The sequence below is a fragment of the Bombina bombina genome, chromosome 1, assembly GCF_027579735.1.
Source record: "Bombina bombina isolate aBomBom1 chromosome 1, aBomBom1.pri, whole genome shotgun sequence".
Lineage (NCBI taxonomy): Eukaryota > Metazoa > Chordata > Amphibia > Anura > Bombinatoridae > Bombina > Bombina bombina.
In genome coordinates, this window is record NC_069499.1 from 1,400,446,275 (window position 1) to 1,400,456,367 (window position 10,093).

At 43.5% G+C, this 10,093-nt stretch overlaps 1 protein-coding gene across 1 annotated transcript in view; it reads right to left on the bottom strand.

Moving 5' to 3' along the window:
* Positions 1 to 5,986, bottom strand: part of LOC128652178 (uncharacterized) — a 92,062-nt gene extending 86,076 nt beyond the window's left edge. Inside the window, exon 1 of the mRNA XM_053705122.1 lies at positions 5,861 to 5,986. The gene's annotated coding sequence lies outside the window, so the exon portion shown is untranslated. The remainder of the gene's footprint in view (positions 1 to 5,860) is intronic.
* Positions 5,987 to 10,093: the final 4,107 nt, after the last annotated feature.

The following is a 10,093-nucleotide window of genomic DNA, read 5'->3' on the forward strand; positions in this document are numbered from 1 at the left end:
CATCGGCCTTCGCCATCAATGCTCCCCTACCCGCTGCTCTTACCACCGCCACTGCCTTATCGAAGGACGCGTACTTGACTGAAACTAGCTCAGGGTCGATACCATCGTTTACTGACAGTCCTTTCGGGTATGACAGGTGATGGATCATCCGGAATTGCCCCGGCGATTTCTTTTGGACTACCCCCAGCGGTGACACCCTAAGGTTCGGAAACGGCGGGTCTCGAAACGGACCCGCCATCCTGCCCAAATTCACCTCCTTCCACAACTTTTCCCTCAAAATCTCCGGAAACTCCCTACCCGACTTCAGATTACCCACAAACCCCGAAACAACCTGTTCCTTAAACAGAATTACAAACCCTGTACTAAAACCGGTCAAAATCAACTCTGCATCCCCCGCGTGACCCCGTTCAAGGGCGTACTCCCCTAATCACAGCACCATCTTTTCTACCCTCACCGGTGTCCGTGCCCGATGAACCCACGTCCCCCGCACGGGTTCCGGATTTGCCCTTCTTGAAGCACTTTGCCCCAGAATTGCATGCCTCCGCAAAATGAGCACTCGTGCTTGTATTTGCACGAGGTGCCGAACCTACACTAACCCTCGTTGAACTGGAAGCAAAGGCCCTTCCTAATGGCCGCTCCCGGCCCACTACTTGCTCCACTACTCCCACTTGCTTGCCCATAGCCACGAAAGGAATTGCTCCCCCGTAACGGGGTCATGATTTCTAACCAAATCCCCATGTCTCTATCGTCCCACCTCATTTCGGGACGGACCGCCATCCGCTGACGAAACCCCTCATCATATCTCCACCACGCCATCCCCCCATAAGTCCTGTATGCACTTGATATTTCATCAAGGTAACAAAACAATGGGGCTCCCTGCTCCGGGGTTTTTTCACAAACCACGCTAGCCAAGATATAAAAGGCCCGAGTCCAATTCCCGAATGTTTTGGGAATTTTTCTCCACCGCTTTTTTCTCTCCTCCTCCTCCTTTTTACCCTTTTCCTTCTCCTCCTCCTTTATCTCCAATACATGCTCTAGTGGAAGCAAGGAGAATATTTCCACGAATTCCCTCTTACCTATCTTTTTCCCTCAAATCGCTCGTAAGGTGGATACCCAGCGGGCCCACCGAGCATAAGCAAGGTCTTCTAAGTGCCCCTTCCGGCACTCTAGTAACCTCCCCTCCACCCGTCGCCGCCGCGACAGCCGCTGAACCGCCTCCCGTCTGTGGGACCGGAGCCGGGGTTCCTGACCCCGGCTCCACCCAGGCCGATGCCACCGCACCCACTCCGCTACCTGGTTTCTCTAATGCCAGCAAAATACCCCTCAAGCTCGCTACAATAGTCTCTCTCTCTCTCCTCCCGAAACACTCACCACCGGAGCCCCCCCAGCTGCCACCTCACCTGCAGGCTGTTGCCCCAACACTGGCTCCTGGCACCTAACCGGCGCCGGGTTTCTCCTGCGCTCCCTGTCCGTCTCCCGGCCTCCACTCGCATCCAGTCTCCTACGCACTCCATCACGTCGTGCAGGAGAACGCCCCGTGCCGTATCTGCTCCGGTCCTGCTCTCTCTCCACCCGGCCCCATGTTGGGGAGGGACTGCGACCACCTCCCCGAGGCCGCCTCAACGGGGACCTAGACCTCCGGCGTCCGCCAGACCCCCTTGCTCTACCTGCAGGTGATATGTCGCTCCCCCTCCTGCTCACCACCCTTGCTGCCTGTGGAACAGATACAGTATTAGGATCCTCCCCACCCCCGCCCTGTCTCACTCCCGTTACGTTCACCCCTGTCCCCTGGCCCTCCCCCTCAATTCTCCGTGGTGGAGACAACAACTGTATCAGCTGCGCCAGGGCAGAAAGATTCCCTACCTGGCCAGCCGAACCCGATGACGTGCCCTCCAAAGGATCCTCTTCTTCCTTCTCTGAAAGGAGACAAACCATCAATACATGCTCCCCCCCAACTCCTATCCCCCTCTTCCTCCCCTGAGAAAAACCCATCATAAGCTTCATGCTGGGTCCCCATTCCCGTCTAGGCCTCCCATGGTACTGGGCCCCAAAACTAACACCCCCCCCTCCCCTCCACCCTTACATGCACAGGGGATCCCAATATCAAACCCCCTTAAGCAACTAAAAAAGGCCCCACCCCAGCCGTGCCCTTATTGAGTGCCCCTCTCACCCCCAGCCCGCAGGTCCGGGCCTCCCCGCCGCCGTTTTTTATTGGCACCCCTCGCTACTACTTCCCCCGTTTCGTCTACGGCCCCCAAACCGCTGCCGCCAAACTACTGAGGCCTAGCTGCGGCCTCCCCTGCACGCCATACAGGTGACCTGATAGCCTTCCACTCGCTGTCCCGCCCTGCGCGGAGCCAGTATCCTAACTCGCCCCTACCCGTTATCACAAGGCCCTATCCTCCGAACACTGAGGCCTAAACGTGGCCTACCCCCGCAAGCCGTGCTGGCGTCCTGCTGCCTCACAAATAATTTCCCGCCCGTACCGCGTGGCGCCACGTGCGATGCCCTCCACTTAGCCCTAACTAAGAAGGCCTACCACGGCATACCCCTCGACTCCTCATCCCTGTTCCTTTCCTAGCCGGCCGCCTTCTGACCTGATAACAAATCCCCTATCACTGTTGCCTGACGCCTCCCTAGGCCTTATAGGTGGCCACCCCTAGGAAAGCCTTAAACTGGCATGCCCCTAGCCTCTTATCCCCTTCTACCTCCTGCCGGCTGGCCCCCTGCCTAAAAATTCCCTTCCCCAACCTACATAATCAACCCTCAGCCTTATGGATGGCCACTCCCGGCACCAGAGACTTACCGCCTGCACCAAAGCCCCTTCACCCCCCTCGTAAGCCCCCCATCTGCAATAACTCAGCATCACTTACCGGTCCCGTTACCGCCTCCGCCACTCCGACTGGCTCTCGCGGGCCTCCTCCTACCACGGGCTGCGCCCGGCTCCTCGCGACGTCGCTCGTCCATGACGTCATCGGCCGGTACCGGCGCCTGCCGTACCTCCGCTGCTGCTCCGGTCCGTCGATTCCTCCCGGCATCCGATCTAACTGACCTCGTCACCTGGCTGCCAGGCCCACCACCTCCGCTCCTCAGCCTGCTGCCGTACGCCTCCGGACTGAGCCGTTCTGGAGGCCTCGACCTCCTGGCCGGCCGTGCTCCGCTCCGGGACTCCAGATGCGGCCGCACCTGCACCAGGCAACCGGTCCCGAATCCACTGCTCTCCATGACTCCTGGCCGCCTCCAACAACTCCTGCAAAAGGCTCTCCATCAGCAACAACACCTGCCGTCTTGCTCCTGTGAAAATGGCTTCTGACGTTTCCAGCAGAGGAGGGTTTATAACCCCTCCTATCCAACTCCACCTCTTCAGCGGAGCCATCCATTCCTCAGGTAAGTAGGGGTCAATGCGCCCTTATTCCATTTCCTTTCAAACGGGCTTTTCTACATCATATGAAATTTAACTCTCAAGTTACCAAAATACAATTGCTAGAGGAATTTCAACTGAATGCACAAGTGTCATTAAAAACAAGAAAATATATAGGAACAAGTCTTACTGCAATCTTATATGTCAGTAGTTACACCACTAAGTATATTACTAGCACCTTTTACCAATCTTACTAAGAAGTTTTACCTATGTGTTTAAATGAACAAGAAATTTTACCTATGTGTTTAACTTTTTTGGAAAAAAATTTTTTGAATTTTTAATTTTACATTTAGAGAAAGACAGAGAAATCTATTTCTCTATTTAACCCTTTAGGGTACATACAATCTAACTTGTGGATCCAGTAAGTTTCTTTTTGTTTAAGGATCCTCTCCCTGTCACCCCCTCCTCTTAATGTACCTACATGGTCAATAATCTGCCACCTAATTTGACTTATGTATGGCCTGCCTGAATATAATGATTAGAAACAGGAGCTTCTTTATTACCACATCTCAAGTTGGACTTATACTGATTAATTCTTTCCCTACCTTTTCTAGTCGATTCTCCAATGTAAATAAGAGAACACGGGCATTTAATAAGATAGATTACATAAAATGTCTCACACGTATAATAACCATTAATTTTATATTTATGCCCTGTTCTAGGCTAGGAAAATTCTTTCCCTTCAATCATTGCATGTCAATTAGAGCACCCTAAACAGGGATGGGAACCAAAATATTTCTGACCCATATGGCTTTGTTTAAGACTTTTGGAGGGTCCCAAATCATTTTTAATCAGTGTGTCTCTCAAATTTCTAACCCTCTTAAAGGCCATAATGGGATTATTTTGGAATATTTCCATATCCCTTTTACAATTTTTAATGATATTTCAATGCTTTCTTATGATTTTAGTTACTTCAGTACTATACAAATTATATTGCGAAGTAAATACCATCCTCCTACTTTTATTTTTACTATTTTTATTATCTTTAGGGGCATTATTATCTTTGCACATATTTTTCTCTCTCTGAAGCCTTAGGATCTCTTCCTTAATAAGGTTTTCAGGATAGCCTCTGCTGACAAATCTATTGCCCATTTCTAACATCCTGGTTGATAATATTTCTTCATCCTTCACTATTCTACTAACCCTAAGGAGTTGATTCCTAGGGAGTGAGTCTTTTAACCTAATAGGATTAAAACTATCATAGGCTAGCATAGTATTCCTATCAGTGGATTTTCTAAAAAGGTCTGTTTTAGGGTCCCATTATCCTTATATACCCTAGCGTCTAAGAATTCCACTGAAACCTCACTATGTGTAAATAAAACAATAATATAAAACTTGTAAGAGACAGGACAATACACTTACTGTCCTGTATTACCAGATTCTTCCCTACTACATTCACTGTTCTCCAATCATGTGCAACAACTTCTGTCAATAGTGACTGGTTAAACAGATAAGTTATAGGGATAGGAAAGTCAAAATTAAACTTGCATGATTCAGATAGAGCATGTAATTTTAAGACACTTTAAAATTCACTTCTATTTTTAAATGGGCTTTGTACTCTTGGTATCCCTTGTTGAAAAGGAATATATACACATATCCTATACTAGTGGGAGCTAGCTGCTGATTTGTGCCTCCACACATTTGCCTCTCGTGATTGGTTAACTAGATGTGTTCAGCTAGCTGCCAGTAGTGCAATGCTGTTTCTTCAGCAAAAGTTAACAAGAGAATGAAGCAAATTTGATAATAGAAGTAAATTGGAACGTTGTTTAAAATTGTATTTTCTATCCCAATAATGAAATATTGTTTGGGGGTTTCCTGTCAGTTTAATGGAGCTGCTAACACAGATTGAAGTTTCTTTTGAAGCTTCTTGGATGAATATTATCTGGATCCACTGACCTTTTTACATTTATTTTTCATAATGCCAATAAAACCTCATCCTCTGTAAAAAGATTAGTGCTAATTTCCATTTTTAGTAGCATCCCTTAATGTTCACAATCTTTTGTGAAGACAGAAGTACTCATTAAGACAGTCTGAAGTTTGCTTCTACTATTCTACCATCAACTGTTTTCAATTGTACTATTCAAACCATATTGCTGATCACTGGAGCCTAAATTCTCACCTACAGACACATCTGATAAATAACTTATAGATTTACAAAAAAAATCTTATGTATGATGTCATCAAAATATAACATCTAAAATGTATACATACATCTCATGACTATTGCCTACCGTATGGCACCACATACATAACAACAGCTCAGTGTTGCATTTGTCTTTCATAAATCAAACATTGCATAACTGCAGGCTCAGCAAGCTTTAATAAATCTCTTACAGACTGTGGTCCTGTGCAACTGGGTAGGCACTTGAGTTAATACACTTTTAACTTGATCTCAATCACGCTTTACTAAATTGTATTTTAAACAAAGCAATGACTTACCTGGCTTTCTGCATAACACTGAACCCTAATACAGGAATGTAGTCTGCAACAGGAATGCAATCTGCAAATTTAGTTTTACTTCAAGTTACTTTCAGTTTCATTTATTTGAAAAGCAATCGGATATTTAGTACACTCCTCCTAGACTGAGGCTGTAAATGCCACAGGTTAGTGATAAAGTTCTGCTTATTAAAACCAGCATAAGACTATTATATTTTGACACATTTTTTGTGTATCATAAACAAATGTTTCATAGGGAAATATGAAAAATTGCCAATAGTAGAAACAAAGTTCAAGGTGGAGACAGAGTAATTTTTCTACTATTTAATTTTCTAATCATTCTTATACCAACAACTGTCAGGACTGGGAAACCAGTACATTTGTCTGGGCAGTCCTGAGACAGAGATGTGCAGTGTGTTCTGGGGTACAGTTGAGTGGTATGGGAGAGAACTTGGGTGGTGCAGAGGCGCATAATTCCAAACATATTCAGGGTCTTCTGGAATTAGGAGGTGAGGGAGCCTTGTGGGTGTTTTGTTGGTGATAAGAGGAGCAGAGCAGTGGGTTGTATCATGGTAGTTTACAAAGCAAGGGTTAACCAACCCTGCAACAGTCCCCAGTTATTGACATAAAGGGTTTACCAACCCTATAAACTTTTAACAAGATTGACACAGTCATGGCCAATTCAGGCAAGTCTGTAACTTAGTTCAGTGTGTCCAGAGTTAACAAAACAATCTCCACTCTGTACTAGACCTAGAAAATACCAAAAACTCCTCACTTAAAGCCACCCAATCTAAACGATCTATGCTGCCACCATAATATTATATATCATTATATGGAAAACCCTAAGGAAAACCAGACAAATAGATTAAGGCTCCAAATCATAATCTGACAAAAATCAATTTAAAAACAAAATACTGTTGTTAATAGTCTCTTTGGTAATGTCGTTCAAATATTAGACAAAGCCAAAACTTAATAAAGAAGTATTTATTAAGAATAAAAATAGTAACATTGCATTTACATAAAAAAAAGAACAAGCAAAATTACACGAAACAAACAGTTGAAAATAAAAAGGAGAGGGAACTTCCGTGCGGCGGCCATGATCAGTCATATCATCTTGAACTGCTTCAGCCTTATAAACAACTATAGGTCCTTTCTCTATAGAGGATTTTCAACCCATCTATATAACCATTTTCAGGATAGCTGAAGGTTGAGATGATCCAGAGAATATTTTGAGGCCAAGGCCAACCTTTCACCCCCCCCAGCGGGAACCCTTCAGGTCCCTGTCCTTACAGAGTGCCTGGTGTGCACTTTATACAGTGGAGTTATCATTGTTGTACCACCCGGCATAGATAAACAGTACTTAACATGGATACTATTGATCTTTTTAGAGAACTCTTTACTTTACTCAGTTGATATCTAGAGGCTTTTACAAAGTCCCTTAAAGTGGTGGTCCATTCCTCTCCTACTTTGTTATCTGAGACTATCTTGACTAATCCTGTTGGCGAGTGTTGCACTAGTGATGTTGTCTAAGAGTCCCCGGTATCACATTCCGAAGACATACCAGTCTGCAAGCAGACCCTTAGTGCAGTGGTAGGACATGAACACACCTGGCCTCTGGATTGTGGGTCAGGTTACAGGATAGTGCAGCTGCCCTGTGCCCAGCAGCCGAGGCCACGGGATGAGACAAAATATCTGAATATTATATAACCAGCAGGGAAAGCCATTGCTATTTGAAACACAAAAGCTTTAAATCGTGTAACTGGGGAAAACACTAGGAAAAGTGAGCATGTGGAAATCTCATATATTTATTTCACTATTTAAAATGATCAGCAGATGTCAATGCTGTAAAGACAGCAACCTATACCACGCCATAATATATCTAGATATAGAAATATACCGCTCTCCCAACCCTATAATATCACTCACTGTTCAGAAAACCCTTACTCTACCTTCTCTAACACCTTTAAAGTGTCACCTCTTTAATATAAGACTGACTCACTTAACACCATCATCTATCACCCATCATATAAATCTATCCTTTTAGTAATCTGCCGAGTCACCATATGGAAATGCTAATTTACTCCCCAACTTTGCTGCATGACTTATAAAGCCTGGAAATTCCATTACAATAGCATTAAATGTCCCAGCGACTATCCTACTCTCATAATCTTCCTTATTTTCAAGGTACGACCCCTCCATAGAAAGAAATGTCTTACTTTAGTACACCACCAGCATTACAGTAGTATGAGTAGTGGGTTCAGTTTCCGCCCCTTGTTTATCATTATTGTTCTATCCATATTATTATTATACTTTATTTATGAAGCGCCAACATATTCTGCAGCGCTGTCCATGGATACAATTCATTTAAATAAAACAATAATATAAAACTTGTAAGAGACAGGACAAAAAACTTACTATCCTGTATTACCAGATTCTTCCCTACTACATTCACTGTTCTCCAATCATGTGCAACAAATTCTGTCAATAGTGACTGGTTAAACAGATAAGTTATAGGGATAGGAAAGTCAAAATTAAACTTGCATGATTCAGATAGAGCATGTCATTTTAAGACACTTTAAAATTCACTTCTATTTTTAAATGGGCTTTGTACTCTTGGTATCTCTTGTTGAAAAGGAATATATACACATATCCTATACTAGTGGGAGCTAGCTGCTGATTTGTGCCTGCACACATTTGCCTCTCGTGATTGGTTAACTAGATGTGTTCAGCTAGCTGCCAGTATGCAATGCTGTTTCTTCAGCAAAAGTTAACAAGAGAATGAAGCAAATTTGATAATAGAAGTAAATTGGAACGTTGTTTAAAATTGTATTTTCTATCCCAATAATGAAATATTGTTTGGGGGTTTCCTGTCAGTTTAATGGAGCTGCTAACACAGATTGAAGTTTCTTTTGAAGCTTCTTGGATGAATATTATCTGGATCCACTGACCTTTTTACATTTATTTTTCATAATGCCAATAAAACCTCATCCTCTGTAAAAAGATTAGTGCTAAGTCTATTTCCATTTTAGTAGCATCACTTAATGTTCACAATCTTTTGTTAAGACAGAAGTACTCATTAAGACAGTCTGAAGTTTGCTTCTACTATTCTACCATCAACTGTTTTCAATTGTACTATTCAAACCATATTGCTGATCACTGGAGCCTAAATTCTCACCTACAGACACATCTGATAAATAACTTATAGATTTACAAAAAAAATCTTATGTATGATGTCATCAAAATATAACATCTAAAATGTATACATACATCTCATGACTATTGCCTACCGTATGGCACCACATACATAACAACAGCTCAGTGTTGCATTTGTCTTTCATAAATCAAACATTGCATAACTGCAGGCTCAGCAAGCTTTAATAAATCTCTTACAGACTGTGGTCCTGTGCAACTGGGTAGGCACTTGAGTTAATACACTTTTAACTTGATCTCAATCACTCTTTACTAAATTGTATTTTAAACAAAGCAATGACTTACCTGGCTTTCTGCATAACACTGAACCCTAATACAGGAATGTAGTCTGCAACAGGAATGCAATCTGCAAATGTAGTTTTACTTCAGATTACTTTCAGTTTCATTTATTTGGAAAGCAATCGGATATTTTAGTACACTCCTCCTAGACTGAGGCTGTAAATGCCACAGGTTAGTGATAAAGTTCTGCTTATTAAAACCAGCATAAGACTATTATATTTTGACACATTTTTTGTGTATCATAAACAAATGTTTCATAGGGAAATATGAAAAATTGGTGTGCACTTTATACAGTGGAGTTATCATTGTTGTACCACCCGGCATAGATAAACAGTACTTAACATGGATACTATTGATCTTTTTAGAGAACTCTGCGCTTTACTCAGTTGATATCTAGAGGCTTTTACAAAGTCCCTTAAAGTGGTGGTCTATTCCTCTCCTACTTTGTTATCTGAGACTATCTTGACTAATCCTGTTGGCGAGTGTTGCACTAGTGATGTTGTCTAAGAGTCCCCGGTATCACATTCCGAAGACATACCAGTCTGCAAGCAGACCCTTAGTGCAGTGGTAGGACATGAACACACCTGGCCTCTGGATTGTGGGTCAGGTTACAGGATAGTGAATGGTAAAGTTGCAGCTCAGATCAGTAGTCTGGAAACAATGCAGAATGCATGTGACTTGCTGAAATACATAACTGAAAACAGGTTAGTGAATGGTAAAGTTGCAGCTCAGATCAGTAGTCTGGAA